Here is a 21,676-nt window from a genome sequence, read left to right on the forward strand (position 1 = left end):
TTGGAAGACCACTCATCTTGCAGGCCTGACTGCTTGATGCCTCAGTATGAGCAAGGCATGTGGGTGCCTCTCACCTTCTGCGATGTTGCAGAACGACTTTTGCAAGAATGTAGCCACTGCACATGAGCGCTGGCAGCTGCGGTAGCGAGAAGACAGCTCTCCGAACAGTCACGTGGCACTATCAGGAGGGAAGACCATCACACTGCATCTGCTGCAGCCATCTGAGCATCAGTTGGCACGACAGTGACACGACTGTCACAAATCGGTTGCTTCAGGGACACCTCCGCGTCAGACACTCTGTAGCGTGCTCTCCATCGACCCCAAAGCAGCGCCTTTTACCACTTCAGTGATGCCAAGCGAAAGCTCACTGGAGGGCAGGTTGTAGGTCTCTTGTCTTTTCTGATGAAAGATGCTTCCATTGAGGGCTGTGTGTTCATTAGAAGGAGGCCAGTTCAGGAACTCCAACCAATCTGTCTGCGTGCTAGACACACCGGACCCACACCTGAACTTATGGTCTGGGGTGCAGGAGCACACTCACGCATATCCCACGCACCCTGACTGCAAAATTAAGACCAATCTGGTGATTAGACTTGTGCTGCCATTCATGAATAACATTCCAGGGGGTGTTTTCTAACAGGATAGTGTTCTACCACATACTACTGCTGTAACCGAAGATGCTCTACAGCCGGCCGGAGTGGCCGAGCGGTTCTAGGCGCTGCAGTCTGGACCCGCGCGACCGCTACGGTCGCAGGTTCGAATCCTGCCTCGGGCTTGGATGTGTGTGATGTCCTTAGGTTAGTTAGGTTTAAGTAGTTCCAACAAGAGAACCTCCCCATCGCACCCCCCTCAGAATTAGTTATAAGTTGGCACAGTGGATAGGCCTTGAAAAACTGAACACACATCAATCGAGAAAACAGGAAGAAGTTGTATGGAACTATGAAAAAATAAGCAAAATATGCAAACTGAGTAGTCCATGTGTAAGATAGGCAACATCCAGGTGCGTGTAAACACATGAGCGCCGTGGTCCCGTGGTTAACGTGTGCAGCTGCGGAGCGATAGGTCGTTGGTTCAAGATTTCCCTCGGGAGAAAATTTTAATTTTTTATTTTCAGACAATTATCAAAGTTCAGGCACTCACATATAATCAACTTCGCTCTCCAAAATTCCAGGACATGTTCAGATTTGCTTGGACATATGCAGGATTTGACGGTCTACACACGGAAAAATTTGAAACGTTAAAAACATATGTTTTGACAGAGCACAGACAAAACTGTGCGACTGTGAAACTGTTGCATTCATTTGTTGCAGTTTATGTGACAAACTCTTATGTTTTCACACTTTTTTGGAAGTGATTATCACATCCACAAGGAAACCTAAATTGGGCAAGGTAGAAGAATCTTTTTACCCATTCACCAAGTGTACAAGTTAGGTGCGTCGACAACATATTCCTGTCATGTGACGAACATGCCGTCACCAGTGTCGTATAGAATGTATCAGACGTGTTTTCCTGTGCAGGAATCGGTTGACCTATGACCTTGCAATCAAATGTTTTCGGTTTCCATTGGACAGGCACGTCCTTTCGGCTACTAATCGCACGGTTTTGCGGTGCGGTCGCAAAACACAGACACTAAACTTATTACAGTGAACAGAGACGTCAATGAACGAACGGGCAGATCATAACTTTGCGAAAATAAAGAAAGAAAAATTTTCACTCTTGGGAAGATTTGAACCAGGAACCTCTCGTTCCGCAGTCGCTCACGCTAACCACGGGACCACGGTGCTCCTGAACGCAGATTCTCCTAGACGTTGCCTATCTCGCACATGGACTATATATACACTCCTGGAAATTGAAATAAGAACACCGTGAATTCATTGTCCCAGGAAGGGGAAACTTTATTGACACATTCCTGGGGTCAGATACATCACATGATCACACTGACAGAACCACAGGCACATAGACACAGGCAACAGAGCATGCACAATGTCGGCACTAGTACAGTGTATATCCACCTTTCGCAGCAATGCAGGCTGCTATTCTCCCATGGAGACGATCGTAGACATGCTGGATGTAGTCCTGTGGAACGGCTTGCCATGCCATTTCCACCTGGCGCCTCAGTTGGACCAGCGTTCGTGCTGGACGTGCAGACCGCGTGAGACGACGCTTCATCCAGTCCCAAACATGCTCAATGGGGGACAGATCCGGAGATCTTGCTGGCCAGGGTAGTTGACTTGCACCTTCTAGAGCACGTTGGGTGGCACGGGATACATGCGGACGTGCATTGTCCTGTTGGAACAGCAAGTTCCCTTGCCGGTCTAGGAATGGTAGAACGATGGGTTCGATGACGGTTTGGATGTACCGTGCACTATTCAGTGTCCCCTCGACGATCACCAGTGGTGTACGGCCAGTGTAGGAGATCGCTCCCCACACCATGATGCCGGGTGTTGGCCCTGTGTGCCTCGGTCGTATGCAGTCCTGATTGTGGCGCTCACCTGCACGGCGCCAAACACGCATACGACCATCATTGGCACCAAGGCAGAAGCGACTCTCATCGCTGAAGACGACACGTCTCCATTCGTCCCTCCATTCACGCCTGTCGCGACACCACTGGAGGCGGGCTGCACGATGTTGGGGCGTGAGCGGAAGACGGCCTAACGGTGTGCGGGACCGTAGCCCAGCTTCATGGAGACGGTTGCGAATGGTCCTCGCCGATACCCCAGGAGCAACAGTGTCCCTAATTTGCTGGGAAGTGGCGGTGCGGTCCCCTACGGCACTGCGTAGGATCCTACGGTCTTGGCGTGCATCCGTGCGTCGCTGCGGTCCGGTCCCAGGTCGACGGGCACGTGCACCTTCCGCCGACCACTGGCGACATCATCGATGTACTGTGGAGACCTCACGCCCCACGTGTTGAGCAATTCGGCGGTACGTCCACCCGGCCTCCCGCATGCCCACTATACGCCCTCGCTCAAAGTCCGTCAACTGCACATACGGTTCACGTCCACGCTGTCGCGGCATGCTACCAGTGTTAAAGACTGCGATGGAGCTCCGTATGCCACGGCAAACTGGCTGACACTGACGGCGGCGGTGCACAAATGCTGCGCAGCTAGCGCTATTCGACGGCCAACACCGCGGTTCCTGGTGTGTCCGCTGTGCCGTGCGTGTGATCATTGCTTGTACAGCCCTCTCGCAGTGTCCGGAGCAAGTATGGTGGGTCTGACACACCGGTGTCAATGTGTTCTTTTTTCCATTTCTAGGAGTGTATTTTGGTTATTTTTTCATAGTTCCACACAACTTCTTCCTGTTTTCTCGATTGATCTGTGTTCAGTTTTTCAAGGCCTATCCACTGTGCCAACTTATAACTACATCTGAGGGGGGTGCGATGGGGAGGTTCCCTTGTAAGTTCTAGGGGACTGATGACCTCAGATGTTAAGTCCCATAGTGCTCAGATCCATTTCAACCATTATTGAACCAAGCGCATAGAACTCCGTCCCATAAATTGTCAAAATGGTTCAAATGCCTCTGAGCACTACGGGACTCAACATCTGAGGTCATCAGTCGCCTAGAACTTAGAACTACTTAAACCTAACTAACCTAAGGACACCACACACATCCATGCCCGAGGCAGGATTCGAACCTGCGACCGTAGCAGCAGCGCGCTTCCGGACTGAAGCGCCTAGAACCGCAAGGTCACACGGCCGGCCAGGGCTGCTCGGCACAGACACAGGACCGGTAGCAGACGCCTACCTCTACCTCTACCTCTACCTCTACCTCTGGTGCCCCTGGCCTGGAGAGAGGCCGCTTTGTGTGCCCTGCGCCCCGCGCGGCTCAGTGAAAGGCCCTTTGTTTCGCAAAAGCGAGCCGGCGCCCGCGCGCGGTCCCACGTGCGCTCGACCCCCGCGCACGCTACGTAAACGGCCGCTTAGCGCGCGCTCCAGTCGGGGCCGCCACGCCCCGCGCACGTAATCGGAACTTAAACATCTGCCGGCGCGCCTCACCCCTGCCCAAACTGACTGCGCCCGGTTTTGCTCACCTGCAGCGAACCCAACTGTGCTCCTACACGTTTCGTGCTGTCGCCCCAGCAACGGCGAAAAAAGGACGCCCCGTCGTTTCTCACTGGCTCGGTCCAGAAACTAGCTTTCCCTTCCACCCAACAAAAGCTTACCTACAATTACACGTGACTGCAGTGTTATCACCACAACAGGAAGACTCTCGTGGTTATCCCATGCACCCTGACCGCAGTTGTCGCCGAAGACTGGTCTGATGCAGCTCTCCATGCTACTCTACCCTCTGCAAGCCTCATCTCCGAGTAACTACTGAACGTCCTTTCGGCATTCGTCTCTTGTCTCACTCCACAATTTTTCACCCCCGAACGTCCCGCTGATATCATACCGAAGATTACTTGATGGCTCACAACGTGTCTCATCAATCAGTCTCTGATTTCTGCCTCTCGCCGGCCGAAGTGGCCGTGCGGTTAAAGGCGCTGCAGTCTGGAACTGCAGGACCGCTACGGTCGCAGGTTTGAATCCTGCCTCGGGCATGGATGTTTGTGATGTCCTTAGGTTAGTCAGGTTTAACTAGTTCTAAGTTCTAGAGGACTAATGACCTCAGCAGTTGAGTCCCATAGTGCTCAGAGCCATTTTTTTTTTCTGCATCTCCACATAGTACTTCCTCATTACTTACGCGATCTAACCTTCACTACCTTTCTGTAGCATGTTTCAGAGGCTACCCTTACTCTCCACGTTTCATTTCCGACAGGGCGACACTCCAGACAGAAACCAAGGCTTCCTAACACATTTATATTCGATGTTACCAGTTTTTCATCTTCACGAACACTTTTCTTTTCATTGTCAGTTTACATTTTATATATCTTTTACCCTTCGCCCTTCTTCAGCTTTTCTACTTCTCAAATAGCAAAACGAATCCACTACTTCTAGTGTCTCATTTACTAGCACTCAGAAGGAGTCGTGCAACATGAAATTAAGTCAGTCGGAGTGTTTCTACATCCGAAAAATGATGTCGATAAACAGTGCAAGTCGCATAAGAGTCACTATGAGGATGCAAATCAACTTCGATTTAAATACAATCTGTAAGGGTCGTGAACATTACCCACCTTGCAAGGTGGCTATGATTTCGCACCTAGCAAAAATGCGTCCACATACTTTGCCGTGAACTACAACCACAATTAAGTATCATGTAATAGCTTGTACATCATATACATGAATATTTAAAGGAGACTGACATTGTCACATACCTCTTGTAAATAATTCCTAACGCTTATTCCATGAAAGGTGATGGTCTTTATTAACAGAACGGCGTAATGAATGATTGCCTATACTGGTAGAGGTTGGAACGTCTGTGGAGATGAAGTGGCAGGCAGAACTGAAGCTCTGGGTGGAACGCCCGCACAGGTGTGGTCGTGGCAGCTGAGCTCTGGAGCACAGTAGGGAGAGGCCGGAAGGATAATACTTCCGAACGCTGAAAATCTCGGACGCAGGTGAGAGCTGTGGTGTCACCGCTAGACACCACACTTGCTAGGTGGTAACTTAAATCGGCCGCGGTCCTGTAGTACATGTCGGACCCGCGTGTCGCCACTGTGTAATCGCAATCCTAGCGCCACCACATGGCAGGTCACAAGACACGGACATGACCTCGCCCCAGTTGTACGGACGACATAGCTTGCGACCAGACCTACCAAGTCTTCCTCTCAATTGCCGAGAGACTGATAGAATAGCCTTCAGCTTATTCCTTAGCTACTACCTAGCAAGGCGCCATTTGTATCAGTGCTTATAGCTTACTACTATTCAAGAGATGTATTCCAACAAGAGAATAAAGTTAAGTATCTTATTCCAGCTACGTACTGTTCTTCTTATTCATTAATAAGTCTCATGTTCCAGAACTTCAAGCCCGTCTGCGTTAGTTTAGCGTGCACTTTCAGCCACTTCATTCTACAAGGTGTTGGCCCAGCTGCCGACACATCAAGAGCAACTAAGAAGTGGCACCTCGGAAACCACGCAGGTTGGGTTATTTCCAAGGATTTTTACTCAGAAGTGTACCATTGTACGAGTATAGGTTTTTCCTCGCAAACTTTCCGCACTGGACGACAAAAGACTAAAATATGGTTGGGCGGCGTTCGGAAGACTCTGTAGAGAGGGAGAACATTCCGTGGTTTCAGGAATATGATTCGTTTTCGGAATTATGAGGCTGGGGAGCCGAGCCTTACTAGGAGGCCAGCGGTGGAGAGACGAGGTCTTCCGTTGTGAGCGCCCGTGTGTGACGGTCGCTCGGTATCAGCTCTGTTGGTACGGACGGACTTGCTGTCTTTGCTCTCAGGAGAGTTTATAGTTACATCAGTTAGGCACTGTACTGCTGCAAACCTATACGATTCTGGACTTCACCCCCGGGTTGGAAGTCGTCGTTGAGTACGCAGCGTTCAGTAATTGAGAGCACTTCCTCCGCCCTTGTTGCTGGGAGTTCGCGTTTATCGTATGTAGAACACAGAGAGGAGTAGACAGTGAGAGGTGGCATGAGCCCCCTCTCATATTTCTATCTTACTCTGAGTAATTCGATCTTCCTCTCTAATTGCATGAGGTGAACAGTCGCTATTCCTTCACACGCGGACTTCCCACGCAGCGTCTCTCGTCACCCGGGTGGTCCGGTGACAGGCAAGTTCTGCTGATCTTGAAAGAGTTATGCCGACGGTTGTGAGGGGGTCCAGTGGACGCTTCCCAGACGCCGACATTTTCATAATAGCGGGGGGTCTGACGGAGCGGCTGGGGCTAGAGATTCCGTTACGTCGCAGAAACTTAGTGAAAAGACTTTCAGGCGGGCTACCAGCGAGGCGACGGAATGAATTGTGTTCGCAGGCAGTCTTGGCGGGCAAATTCCCGCGTTTTCTGCAAAATCGTAACTATGATTGGTTTTCCCAGGGAATAACTCCGTGACGTAACAAAATCGGCGCAGGAATTGGCGGAAAGTTTCTCCATTGGTGGAATAGTAGTGTTTCGGCAATAGAGTGGAATTTTCCACCGGTTTTCGAGTTACTGATTGGGACGTTTAACCACGGCCACTGTCGTGGGGGCGGGAATGTTCTGTGTTCGGCTTGTACGGGTGCTCTTGTGGGAGTCGGCTCTCGCCTTTCGGTCGGAGTAGATTACAAGACTGAGCTCTCGCTGCTCTGGACAGCCTGCCTTCCGTTGGCTGTCTAATATACTTTCATGTAATTGTAACTGTCGAAGTTGCTGAAGTTTCGACTTCAACGTAACTTTCCGAGTACAGTTGGCAATTGAGCGTTCTGCGTGCAAGCGGCCTATCTTATCTGTCTTGAGCAGTTTTGGCTAAAGTTGACTGTATCGGAGTTACTGTGTGACTTCGCTTGTTAAAATCAGTCACTGTACCGTCAGCGATTGTGTAGCGAGCCTTCTTCGTTTCCCTCAGAGGCGTATTTGTGTTGCTAGGAAGTCTTTAGTCTGGACCAACCAGACCAGGAGAATTTGTTTCGGGCTATACTCGCGACATTATCATCACCACGACGGGACGTCGAAGCAGCCAGCCATCGTCTCCGGTACGCCAGATCGTGTCCTTGCAGTTAAGAAGACGGCTTGGTAATGTACGTCCGCAGAACTGGCAAATCAGCGAATTTTGATAATCAGACCTCAGCAGAACGCGCCTGTTCGTCTTTTTCTAACTTTTTTCTGTCTTGGGTGTTCATTGTCTGAGTTATCACTACTGTAGCAGCAATGAATGCTGGGTTGGCTGTGTGTTTCTCTTAAGATTTGAGTTGCAAGGAATTGGCTCCACATACCACTTGGTCATAAATGTCACAATCTAGTTTATGGACAACTTCACCTTCACAGCTTTTATATGAGTATCCAATTTGATATATTGTAAATGTTTCATGTGTTTTGTTTATTATTTTGAGTTTAGTCATAATAAATCAAATTGTTATTTTGGACAGAACTTCAGTCTGTTATCGGTAGAGCAACCCTTTCACTTCTCACTACGTTAATGAAACATTCCTTTATCTAATTAATTTCTATCCAATTAAGTTATTGCAGGTGCCAAACTCTTTTCTACTCCACTTGCAGAGTCCATTACAGTCAGTTCGCATTTCTTCTTAATCCATGTGCAACAGCAAAAGTCGGAGCTAGAAAACGGGGGGGGGTGAGGGGGGGGGGGGGGTTAGAGCATCATTTCCATATGAAGATTCGAGAAGAATTTAGTGTTAAATACACTGCTAGCCCCGGCACCTCGCAAGCTTACCTACAATTACACGTGACTGCAGTGTTACCACTGAACTGTCGTAAAAATTGCTGTTTTGAAGAGCGCGCCGCAGCGCGTAGTGTGAAGCAGTCGCCCTCCGTTTCTGGCGGTGGCGCCGCTGTGGCAATCGCAGCTTTGGTGTCTCCCTCTGGTGGGAAAGGGGAAAGGTAGCCTGTTCACGTGCATTTAAGGGGCGCTATGAGCTCGCCAGTCGGTCAGTCTCTCGTCCCCAGCTTGCTAGTCTGTCTCTCGTGCGCATTTGTTAGGCAGTTAGTGTTTGTCTGTCTGTCGGTCGTTCGGACCAACCTGTAAAGCCGGCAAAATGAGAGTCTTTCCACTCCGCCAGTAAGAGAACTCAGCGAGTGGTCGCCCGGTCGGGGCTTAGTTCCTGCATGTGAGTCTGCGCGTTAGGCCGCCAGTCTGCTCGAGTTTGCTCAGGCGATGGTCATTGGCGGTTGGATCGGTCGGTTGTTCGGTCGCGCACTGAGACACGAGATGACTTGTCCGCCTTGAGCGTCGGCGTATGTGAGGTCGCCACGTGAGTCCAGTGGGCCGCGGCGTACAGCGAGGGGTAGTGGCTTCGCGGTCGAAACGAGAGCAACAGGAGTCAACCCACGACATCCGTCTGGCCGGTGCGAGCTGCGACGCCGTGAGACGGGAGATCGGCGCGCCTTCCTGCGTCCGTTGAAGCGGCTGGCAGCGGAGGGTTCGGGAGAGCGATTTGGGGGTGCTGCGCCAGGTCTTCGCCAGAAATCGCAGTTTATTAGAAGTGATTGGTGAAATGTTGTCTGATTTACTCTTGTTAAATTCTACTTGTTTTCTTGGTGAGGTCACCAGCCGTTTTGCTTTAGGGTCGTCCCACCGTTCTCCGTTTGCCCACCCCCGAGAAGGTGGTTGTTTATAAATTGCGTGGTCCGTTATTCCCTTGTGGAGTAGGGGCGGGTTAGAGCAACCTGCAGTTCGGGTTGTTCGGTAATCTCCTCAATCTAACATACGTTAGTAGCTGCCTCTGTCATGTTTGTAGGATTTGGTGTATTAACGAATGTATTGTTTGGAGTGTAACTGTCTAATACCTGAAATACGTTTTGATCTTTAGAAATTTTGATAGTATTGCCTATGATCTTCAGAGGCGGTATCTGTGTACTGTAGAGCATCTTAACAACTGTTTGGCCAACCTTGTAGAATTTTATATAAGATTGCATTTCATGGGCTTTTATTTAAATGATCATTTTAGTCTATAAAGTTGCCACCCTTTCACTGTGAGACTTTCCTTAGAAGTTAAAGTCAAGTTGCACCTTCGCTGGCAAGGTTAATATTTTAATTGTTAGTGTTTTCTACCATTTCCATGCCTCCTACAGGGGGTGCATAGTTTGTGTGCTTGCGTAAATTGTTAAAACTCTTGGTTTAAACTTATCTGGTGGGTTGCAGATTTGCACCAGTGTAGTTCAAAAATGGTTCAAATGGCTCTGAGCACTATGGGACTCAACTGCTGTGGTCATAAGTCCCCTAGAACATAGAACTACTTAAACCTAACTAACCTAAGGACATCACACACATCCATGCCCGTGGCAGGATTCGAACCTGCGGCCGTAGCGGTCGTGCGGTTCCAGACTGTAGCGCCTTTAACCGCTCGGCCACTTCGGCCGGCTACCAGTGTAGTCTTTCAGAGGCTGTTGTGAGCAGTCGTAACCACAGCCGTGTCAAAAGGGAGCGGCAAGGTTCTCTACCCAAAAGCTCATACAGTCAAAACTAGTTTCCTTCTGCCGCTGAATAAATTGTAACTCTGATATTTAGAGGGTGCTTTCTGATTATAATTTTAAATCTGTTTCTTTAAAAAGATGCTTTTATGCACTGTTAAAGTGAATAAAATTCCCATTTGTTAAAAGGAATTTGGTTATGGTTTCAGCAGTTACTCCCTGGCAAATAGTTCCATGCTTACATAGTGTGATTAAATGTGTTAATGTTCTTGATGAATCGCTAGGAAATAAAATGAGTTCTTAAGAATATTCTTTGAAAATAAATCCACGGTTCAACCACCACAATAGGGAGACTCTCGTGGTTATCCCGTGCACCCTGACCGCAGCTGTCGCCGAAGACTGGTCTGACGCAGCTCTCCATGCCACTCTACCCTGTGCAAGCCTCATCATCTCCGAGCAACTGTCATCACACTGAACCTCCTTTCTGCATTCATCTCTCGTCTCACTCTACAATTTTTCGCCCCCAAACGTCCCGCTAATATCAAACTGAAGATTTCTTGATGCCTGACAACGTGTCCCATCAATCAGTCACTTCCGTCAGTCAAGCTATGCCACTGATTTCTGCATCCCCACTCAGTACTTCCTCATTCGTTGCGCCATCTAAACTTCACCATCTTTCTGCACCATATTTCAAAGACTATTCTCACTCTGCACGTTTCATTTCAGACAGGCCAACACTCCAGACAGATACCTTCAGAAAAAGCTTCCTAACATTTAGATTTACGAGGCGTGTTTTTTAAGTAAGTACCGTTTTGAAATTAGAAAAAGACGTGCTAAGATATCAATAATTTTATTTTTATATGAAAGCCTGTACCTTAACCTAGGCACTGACGCCATTACAGTCTGATTCTTCTTTGTTTACGTTGTGTACCGAGTGTTTAAGAGGACTCCGATAATCGTGAGTCCCGCCGACTGTGAAGTACGGGCTGTTATAAGATTTCTTAGTGCTAAAGGCCTAAAAGCGATCGATATTCATAGAGAGATCTGTGCAGTTTACGGAGAAAACATGAGTGACGGAGTGGTAAGAAAGTGGGTGAGAGCATTTAAAGATGGCCGCACAAATGTGCACGATGAACAACGGAATGGGTGTCCTTCGGTCATGAATGATAGTTGGGTGCAGGAAGTGGTCAATAAGGTGAGAGAAAACAGACGCTTTACGACTTCCTCCTTGCGGGATGACTTTCCTATTGTTTCTCGTTGTTTTTTGTATGGCATTATGACCGAGCACTTGAATTACCGAGCACTTGAATTACCGAAAATTGTGCTCACGTTGGGTACCGAAAATGTTGACGGATGTGCACAAAACCAGACGTTTAGACAGTGCACTGACTTTCCTTGAGCGGTACCACAACGACGGTGATGGTTTCGTAAGCCAAACTGTTACGGGCGATGAAACATCGGTGGCCTACGTCACACCAGAATCAAAGCAACATTCCGTGGAAGTTGAGCAAGGGCATCGTTTTGCTGCAAGACAATGTCCGTCCGCATGTGGCGAGTCAGACCAAAGATCTCATCACATCTTTTCGATGAGAAACTAGATCATCCTCCGTACAGCCCCGATCTTGCGCCCAGTGACTACCATCTGTTCCTGCACTTGAAGAAACACCTGGGCGGTCAGCGTCTTCGAGACGATGACGAAGTCAAAAAAATACAGTGGTGATGCAGTGGTTAACAAGTCAGGCGGCAGACTTCTACGAGGAGGGTACTCAAAAACTGGTACAACGTTTTGACAAGTGCCTCAGTATTGGCGGAAATTATGTAGAAAAGTAGATTAAGGTACAGGCTTTCATGTAAAAATAAAATTATTGAGATATCTTAGCACGTCTCTCTTTAATTTCAAAACGGTACTTACTTAAAAGACACGCCTCGTATGTTCGGTGTTACCAGTTTCTCATCTTCAGGAAAACTTTTCTTGTCATTATTAGTTTACATTTTATATGTCTTCTCCCCTTCGGCCTTCTTCAGCTTCTCTGCTGCTCATATAGCAAAACGAATCGACTACTACTAGTGTCTCATTTACTAATCTACACTGACGAAAAAAAATCACAACACTCAGAAGCAGTTGTGCAACGTAAGAGTAAGTTCGTCGGAGTGTTTCTACATCTTAAAGATGTTGATACACTCTTCGTGCCAGTCGCATAAGATTCACTTTGAGGATGCAAATCAAGTTCGCTTTAAAGACGTTACCTATCTTTGATATTGGACATACTGAGTTGACGTCAGTCGGAATCCTTTTAAAAGAACTAGAAGTCCATTATCAACACATCACTAGTATTTTAAAGAGGCCGTGCAAAAGAGCTACGAGAAGCTGGAATTTCCTTCTACGATACTGCAGAAATACTTGCCAGGAATGTAGTCACTGTGCATGATTGCAAGCGGCGATGGCCACGGAAACGTACGGTCGGAAGAAGACCGGATTCTGGACTGCCATGTGGGACTATCGAGAGAGAAGTCAATCGTGTTCGGCGTATGACTCTGCCGCACGGTACTGCATCGGCAGCGGCTGTTTGGGAACCAGTTGGCACCACAGTGACACAACGAACTGCTACAAATCTGTTACTTCAAGGACAGTTTCGAACCAGATGACCTGTGGCGTGCACCCTGTTCACCCCAAACCACCGCTGTTTGCGACTTCAGTGGTATGAAGTTGAGCTGGTGCGTTTCTGGTGCCACTTGCCATCGATTCTGATTTTCATCTTTGAGTCGACTTCGATGTTGATTGCTCTTCTTCATATCTTTGGAGGCGGGCTTTTAACTGCAGCGCGTGCGTTCTGCTGGGTCTCTTGTGTGGGTTCAAAATGGCTCTGAGCACTATGGGACTCAATTTCTGTGGTCATCAGTCCCCTAGACTTAGAACTACTTAAACCTAACTAACCCACGGACATCACACACATCCAATCCCGAAGCGGGATTCGAACCTGTGACCGTAGCGGTAGCGCGGTTCCAGGCTGTAGCGTCTAGAACCGCTCGGCCACTCCGGCCGGCTCTTGTGTGGGTATCGGCGGTCTGAGGTGGAGTGACGTGGGACTGTGTACGTAGGCACCACGCGGAGAGGCCGAGTCGGCACGACGAAGACCGATCTATTGCCCATGGTGATTTTGGTTTTCCTAGAGGTTGGAACGACATGTTCCTTCGAGTCTGTCACAAGCTACACACGCCGAATCAATTGGAGTCGTCGAGTTGCTTCGGTGGGTTGCGTGCATCGCAACTGAACATGCCAGTGTACTAGTTGCTTATCACGCAAATCGGCATCGTGACTTGATACTTGACGGATAAGGAAGTGTGGCTACTTCCAGCAAACCGACATGAAGCATGGCTAAATACGTAGCTAGCAGTGCAACGAGTAAGTGGGTAAGTCGGTGTCTGGCGTTCCAAGCCATGCCGAGATATTTCTTCCATTTTACCTTGTAGTTCATTATTGTGGTTTGGCGTTTAAATGTGTGCCGAGATAATTCTTGTCATTTTGACTTTAGTACATTATTTTAGTGGTCCTTTTGCGAATTGGTTTATCACATTTTAAGGGCAAGTAACTCATGGAGGCTGATTTCATTGAAAGTATTGATCACCTCTTTTATAGACAAGATTGTGTATCCCATGCCTCAGAATATTGTCCGCCGCTGATGTGTTTTGTGTTGCAGCGCAGTGGTCGACGCGAGCAAACTGGGAGCAGAGTACCACGGTGGCAGAGTGATATTTAAGGTCTTGCCCCCCCCCCCCTTTACATCTGGGGTTATGATGTTACTGTCTTGTGATTCCATCCTTCCCGTGAATAGTTGTGGTGTCTGAAGTTCAACTGCAGTGCAAAGTTGAGTACACTTTATTTGCTATCTCGTGGATTTCCTGTATTGATTAAAATCCTTTGGTGTGCTCGCGTCTATCACGAATTCACACGCAGTATTGAAGCGGCCTAATTTTAGGGGCTGTGGTCATATGGTCATGTTCTAGTAGTAATGATTTTAACAACATTGTTGATTAGTCTTGTAACGTATTACTATGTTTAGGACGTTGCTCATCCAGCCATATACGTTATCTCACATTTCTCGTTGCTTCTCTCACACAAATAATGATAAAAATTCAGAAATTCAGGGTCGCCACCATCCCAAGCCCTTCCAAGCCATTTAGAAAAAACGGAGCTGGAACATTATTAGTTTAATTACTTTAATAGTTTAATTACAAGTACGCAAATTTCTTTGAGCAGCCAGATAAACAGCACTCTATGTCATGCATGAAGCAACTTGAATAATTCAGGATTGGAAATCGGAGTAAGGGGGTAAGATCGACACCAAGGAATTTATCTTTCACGTAGATTATTTATTGTAACTGAATATTTGGTTGTACATCCTAACTACACATAACTGGTGCCTGACTCGAAATATTTTAGTAAGAATTACTTGAGAACGAAACAGAGCACAATTTAACTACAGCAAGAAGAAACACAGAAGACGGGGGTGGGATATAATTATAGTACTACCATCTCCTTTGCATTAATACCATAAAATTATCTCAGTGACATTTGCATTACGATTCTACGCATGAACTATTCTGGACAGTGGTCTAACCAATACACGAGGCTATGCGATAATTATTTAACATACTAACTGCGTCTCATGCTTGCAAACGGCCCAGCTAGAGCACGTGGTGCATTCTGACTCAAACTGTTGTGAAAGCGCACGAAAGAACAGATACTCTTGCAGAAATGGTAGCTCATTAAACAAACAAACTTTTACAATAAAGCCTATTGCGGTGCCGTGGTGAACCAGAAGCGTCATTGATTACCAAACACGTGGCACAAAATCGACACACAAAGACAAAAGCAATTTCCACAAAATATAAGATTAAAAATCATTTTAAAAAATAACTCGCTTCACACGCTTCAGTTAAGCTGAAGTTCTTAAGTATTCCACCAGTTAAACATAACGAAGTCCTAACTCAACCTGCTTCCTATCACCTGAAATCCCCCTTAAGAGCCACGATCCGTACTCACCAAGCGTTCACTGGAGAGTGCCCCTATCTCTTTCGAGATTATTCTAGCTCCCCGTGCAGCGGAAGCTGCCAGAGGGGTAGCCCTCCGTCACCAACCTCACACACAAAAACAGCCTTCGACTAAGATGGGTAAACCTCTCTGTTCAGGTATTGGAAACCTAAGTTGGTCATCTTGTGCTCTCCTTCGAACGAGAAGCAACATCGTCTTCTCCCAGCAGACGATGACCGACTCCGCATTTCCCACTTAACAAAACCGATATCCCACATCAAAACACACATATAATATTCAATAGGCATTATTTGAGTGCTCAGTCTTTCTGGAAGAGTTCACGAATTGAGCTAAAATCAGGTAGTAAAACGAATAAGTTGTACAGAATTCGACAAGCGTCTTGTGAAACGACTTCACAGAGACGTTTGAATCTACTGAGTTAAGTAAACTTGAAAATTTGTTTGGCCAAATTAAAGGACCTGCTTGGTCGTGGAAGAGATTTTATTGTAATAAAGCTTTTAGGAATAGTGTTTCATTTAGGAAAGATGGCTAGCCAAATCTTACAAAATCTGTGTTCTGTCACTTATTGTATTCTTTAGCTGATTGGAAGTATTAGAGTTCTGATAGGAATCGTATGGATATTAATTCCATCTAACAAGGGAACCTCCCCATCGCACCCCCTCAGATTTAGTTATAAGTTGGCCCAGTGGATAGGCATTGATAAACTGGACACAGATCAATCGAGAAAACAGGAAGAAGTTGTGTGGAACTATGAAAAAAATTAGTAAAATATACAAACTGAGTAGTTCATGCGCAACATATGCAACATCAAGGAAATAGTAGTAAAAGGAGCGCCGTGGTCCCGTGGTTAGCGTGAGTAGCTGCGGAACGAGAGGTCCTTGGTTCAAGTCTTGCCTCAACTGAAAATTTTACTTTCTTTATTTTCGCAAAGTTATGATCTGTCCGTTCGTTCATTGACGTCTCTGTTCACTGTAAGAAGTTTAGTGTCTGTGTTTTGCGACCGCACCGCAAAACCGTGCGATTAGTAGACGAAAATACGTGCCTCTCCAATGGGAACCGAAAACATTTGATCGCAAGGTCATAGTTCAACCGATTCCTCCACAGGAAAGCATCTGATATATTCTCTACGACACTGGTGACAGCATGTGCGTCACATGACAGGAATATGTTGTCGACCCACTTAACTTGTACACTTGGCGAATGGGTAAAAAGATTCTTCTACCTTGCCCGATTTAGGTTTTCTTGTGGATGTGATAATCACTCCGAAAAAAGTGATGAAAACATAAGAGTTTGTCACATAAACTGAAATTAAAAGTTTAAACTTTTCGCTCGAGGGAAGACTTGAACCTAGGACCTTTTGTTTGGCAGCTGCTCTCGCTAACCACGGGACCACGGCGCTCCGTGACACCCATTGTCCTTGATGTTGCCTATCTTCGCATGGACTACTCAGTTTGTATATTTTACTAATTTTTTTCATAGTTCCACACAACTTCTTCCGGTTATCTCGATTGATCTGTGTTCAGTTTTTCAAGGCCTATCCACTGTGCCAACTTATAACTAAATCTGAGGGGGGTGCGATGGGGAGGTTCCCTTGTAAGTAATGAAGTTTATCTGAATTAGTTTAACTACACTCCTGGAAATGGAAAAAAGAACACATTGACACCGGTGTGTCAGACCCACCATACTTGCTCCGGACACTGCGAGAGGGCTGTACAAGCAATGATCACACGCACGGCACAGCGGACACACTAGGACCCGCGGTGTTGGCCGTCGAATGGCGCTAGCTGCGCAGCATTTGTGCACCGCCGCCGTCAGTGTCAGCCAGTTTGCCGTGGCATACGGAGCTCCATCGCAGTCTTTAACACTGGTAGCATGCCGCGACAGCGTGGACGTGAACCGTATGTGCAGTTGACGGACTTTGAGCGAGGGCGTATAGTGGGCATGCGGGAGGCCGGGTGGACGTACCGCCGAATTGCTCAACACGTGGGGCGTGAGGTCTCCACAGTACATCGATGTTGTCGCCAGTGGTCGGCGGAAGGTGCACGTGCCCGTCGACCTGGGACCGGACCGCAGCGACGCACGGATGCACGCCAAGACCGTAGGATCCTACGCAGTGCCGTAGGGGACCGCACCGCCACTTCCCAGCAAATTAGGGACACTGTTGCTCCTGGGGTATCGGCGAGGACCATTCGCAACCGTCTCCATGAAGCTGGGCTACGGTCCCGCACACCGTTAGGCCGTCTTCCGCTCACGCTCCAACATCGTGCAGCCCGCCTCCAGTGGTGTCGCGACAGGCGTGAATGGAGGGACGAATGGAGACGTGTCGTCTTCAGCGATGAGAGTCGCTTCTGCCTTGGTGCCGATGATGGTCGTATGCGTGTTTGGCGCCGTGCAGGTGAGCGCCACAATCAGGACTGCATACGACCGAGGCACACAGGGCCAACACCCGGCATCATGGTGTGGGGAGCGATCTCCTACACTGGCCGTACACCACTGGTGATCGTCGAGGGGACACTGAATAGAGCACGGTACATCCAAACCGTCATCGAACCCATCGTTCTACCATTCCTAGACCGGCAAGGGAACTTGCTGTTCCAACAGGACAATGCACGTCCGCATGTATCCCGTGCCACCCAACGTGCTCTAGAAGGTGTAAGTCAACTACCCTGGCCAGCAAGATCTCCGGATCTGTCCCCCATTGAGCATGTTTGGGACTGGATGAAGCGTCGTCTCACGCGGTCTGCACGTCCAGCACGAACGCTGGTCCAACTGAGGCGCCAGGTGGAAATGGCATGGCAAGCCGTTCCACAGGACTACATCCAGCATCTCTACGATCGTCTCCATGGGAGAATAGCAGCCTGCATTGCTGCGAAAGGTGGATATACACTGTACTAGTGCCGACATTGTGCATGCTCTGTTGCCTGTGTCTATGTGCCTGTGGTTCTGTCAGTGTGATCATGTGATGTATCTGACCCCAGGAATGTGTCAATAAAGTTTCCCCTTCCTGGGACAATGAATTCACGGTGTTCTTATTTCAATTTCCAGGAGTGTAGTTACGTTCAATTTTGAAGTTTTTATCGGTCTTGTTCTAGTTAAAGAAATTTGTTGGTTATTTATCCGAGTGATCTGGCTTTATGATTGCGATTGTGGTTTGATAATACTTTATGATTGAATAAAGTGTGTGGCAACTAGAAGAGATTACTATTGTGACTTCGGTGTGTCCTTATGATTGACACCTCACAAGTGGGAGCTCGCTGGAGGGCAGGGTGTCGCGTTTCGTGAAGAAATCTGAATCTGCCTCGGTACCAGTGATGGCCGTGCACTTGTAAGGAGGGGGCCAGCTGAGGGCTCGCAAAGAACCTGTCTGCGTGCTAGACACACTGGACACACACCTGGAGCTATAGTCTGGGGTGCTATTTCATACGGCTGCAGGAGCACTCTCCTGGTTATACCACGCACTACTACTGCAAATTTGGACGTGAATCGCGTGATTCGATCTATCATGATGCCATTCATGAACAGCATTCCAGGGAGTGTTTTCCAACAGGACACCGCTCACGCACATACCGCTGTTGTAACCCAACATTCTCTACACAGCCTTGGCCTGCTCGATCGCCAGAACTGTCTCGATTCCAGGGGACATGGGACATCATTGCACAACATCTCCTACGTCACCCATCAACAGCATTAAGGGGCTCCGGAACGCCCTATACTTGCAATGTTAAAATAACGCTTATAAATTACATCTTTCCTCACAAAGTATTTGAGGTAGGAAGTTGAACTTTTTACAGATTATTTATTGGAATATGGGCTACAACTTAACACAGAGATTTTACAAAATTTTAGTTCAGTTATTAAAGATGATTTTTTTTTCAATTGTAATGAAAATTCACAAAATTTTTTTTGCAATTTTTCATTTATATATTCAAAAATATACAGTTTTTTGGAAAAAGGCTGTGTTAAATTATGCAGAAGGTACTGTGTAACATTTACTGAAAGTTTGAAACAAATATGTTTGGAATATCCTTAGAAAACATGTAATTAGTATGAGAAAATAAAAGTTTTGGGAATCGAGCGACAAAGATTGGATTAACTTTTTAGTGCATTCCAGGTCCATAGGATGGATTATCTTCATCCTCTGCAAACTCCTCCTCCAGCTTCCTCTTGTCCCTCCTCCTGTTTACTCTTGCTTGTATTTATAGACTCTTTACAGCTCTGTCTGCAGCCCGAAGGCGTTCCTTGTCTAAAGCAAGCATCGCTCGTACCATGTTAGAACCGATCTTCATTCCCATATTTCTAAATACCTTTGGCTTTCCAACATTTCTCCTTTTCTTAAAAGCCTTCAGAGGATTTCTAATAACTTTACTTTTACTCATTATTATACTTCAACAAAACAGAGACTCAAGAAACAGAATTAATTACGAATATTTTCGAGATAACGACAGAGTAAATAAACATGAAACAATCGACAATCACACCAGCGATATATATTGAACCATCACAGGTTAGCCACAACAGATACTTTATCTCACATCACTAAAATGTACCTGATGAACACGGACGTTAATAATAACACCATTTGACAGCAGTTTAACAGCGCCACAGTGGCTCACGCCCATGTAGAACACATTTCAAAAAAAATTTAAAAACTGTTGTAGTCTTCGGAATTGAATAAATTATATATCTATTAAAAGGTAATAGTCTGCAGATTCACAAAACGCAAAAAAGTAAAAATTGAACTTTTCATGATTTTGAGCCTTTCCGGAGCCCCTTAAAGGTCACTGTCAAATGTTTTTTATTCCAGTCTTTCATCACAATATCAATTCTTTTGACGACGGCAGGTTTCAGTCCGTAATGACCATCCTCAGATCTTTTCTACACCATGTCCAAGATCTGAGGATGATCATTACAGACTGAAACCTGCCGTCGTCAAAAGAATTGATGTTGTGATGAAAGACTGGAATAAAAAACATTTGAGAGTATTGGGTCACTATGCCGCAGCTGGTGAAAGGTCGCTGTATCGACCGAGCAAGTGCAGCAGTCATGGAACTTCCTTCCGCAGACTGGCATACGGCACCTGTACAACACAACGCATGCGTGTTTGCATGCTTGCATTCAACATTCTGGCGTTCTTATTAATGTACCAGCATTTGAAATTTGTAGTGGCTAGACTAGCTCTTGCATTAACCTGCGCTCTTGCAATGTCGAGCACTTAAATGTGATACCGATATTACACTATTCTGCATTAATTATTTTTTGGTGTTGCGATTGTTTTTCTGTCGGTGTAATTCCCTCAGCATCACCTGCTTCACTTCGACTGCATTCGGTTACTCTTGTTTTCCCTTCGTCGATGTTCATTTTACACTCCTCTTTCCCGTCGTTGAACTGCACTTCCACCTCGTTTGCTGCTTCTGACATAGTGTCAGCAGGTCGTAGTCTTGTGGTTAGCGTTGCCGACTCTCGCGGCTCCAGGTTTGCTTGCCAGCCGCGCCAGGTATTTTGACCGCTGGGGACTGCGCGTGGGTGTGCTGTTATGTCCGCCATTCATCATCACTGTCGAATAAGTCATCAAATTGGCGTCAAATGAAAAGACTTGTAGCACGTGACCGAGATGGCAGATGCGGACTCCGACCAACAAATCCCGTACACACATTTCATTTTCGTTTCTGACAGAATTACAACCTCCTCGACAAACCTGAAAGCTCTTGCACTCAAGCACAAAAAAAAAGGTATAGTCGTGCGTATTCAAATAGAGAGATATGTAAATAGGCATAATACGGCGCTCCGGTCCGCAACGCCTATATAAGACAACAAGTCTCTGGCGCAGTCGTTAGATCGGTTACCGCTGCTGCAGCGGCAGGTTATCAAGATTTAAGTGAGTTCGAACGTGGTGTCATGGCCGGCGACCGAGCGATGGGACACAGCATCTGCGAGGTAGCGATGCAGTGGAGATTTCCCCGTACGACGATTTCACGAGTGTACCGTGAATATCAGGAATCCGGTAAAAATTCGTTAAATGGTTCGCACACTGACACTTGCTGATCGGCAAGCGCTGAAATCGGGAGCAATTTGTGAAAGGATTGCACTTCTGTCAGGTTTAAAGATTCTGTTCAGTCGTCGTTGGTCCCTTGTTTACATGATCTTTTTCCTGCCGCAGCGATGTGTGGGGACTGATGTTTTACCGGATTCCAGAATGAGATTTTCACTCTGCAGCAGAGTGTGCGCTGATATGAAACTTCCTGGCAGATTAAAACTGTGTGCCCGACCGAGACTCGAACTCGGGACCTTTGCCTTTCGCGGGCAAGTGCTCTGCCATCTGAGCTACCGAAGCACGACTCACGCCCGGTCCTCACAGCTTTACTTCTGCCAGTATCTCGTCTCCTACCTTCCAAACTTCACAGAAGCTCTCCTGCGAACCTTGCAGAACTAGCACTCCTGAAAGAAAGGATACTGCGGAGACATGGCTTAGCCACAGCCTGGGGGATGTTTCCAGAATGAGATTTTCACTCTGCAGCGGAGTGTGCGCTGATATGAAACTTCCTGGCAGATTAAAACTGTGTGCCCCGACCGATACTCGAACTCGGGACCTTTGCCTTTCGCGGGCAAGTGCTCTACCATCTGAGCTACCGAAGCACGACTCACGACCGGTCCTCACTACACGTTTATTTTT

The sequence above is a fragment of the Schistocerca nitens genome, chromosome 12 (assembly GCF_023898315.1).
Source record: "Schistocerca nitens isolate TAMUIC-IGC-003100 chromosome 12, iqSchNite1.1, whole genome shotgun sequence".
Taxonomy (NCBI): domain Eukaryota; kingdom Metazoa; phylum Arthropoda; class Insecta; order Orthoptera; family Acrididae; genus Schistocerca; species Schistocerca nitens.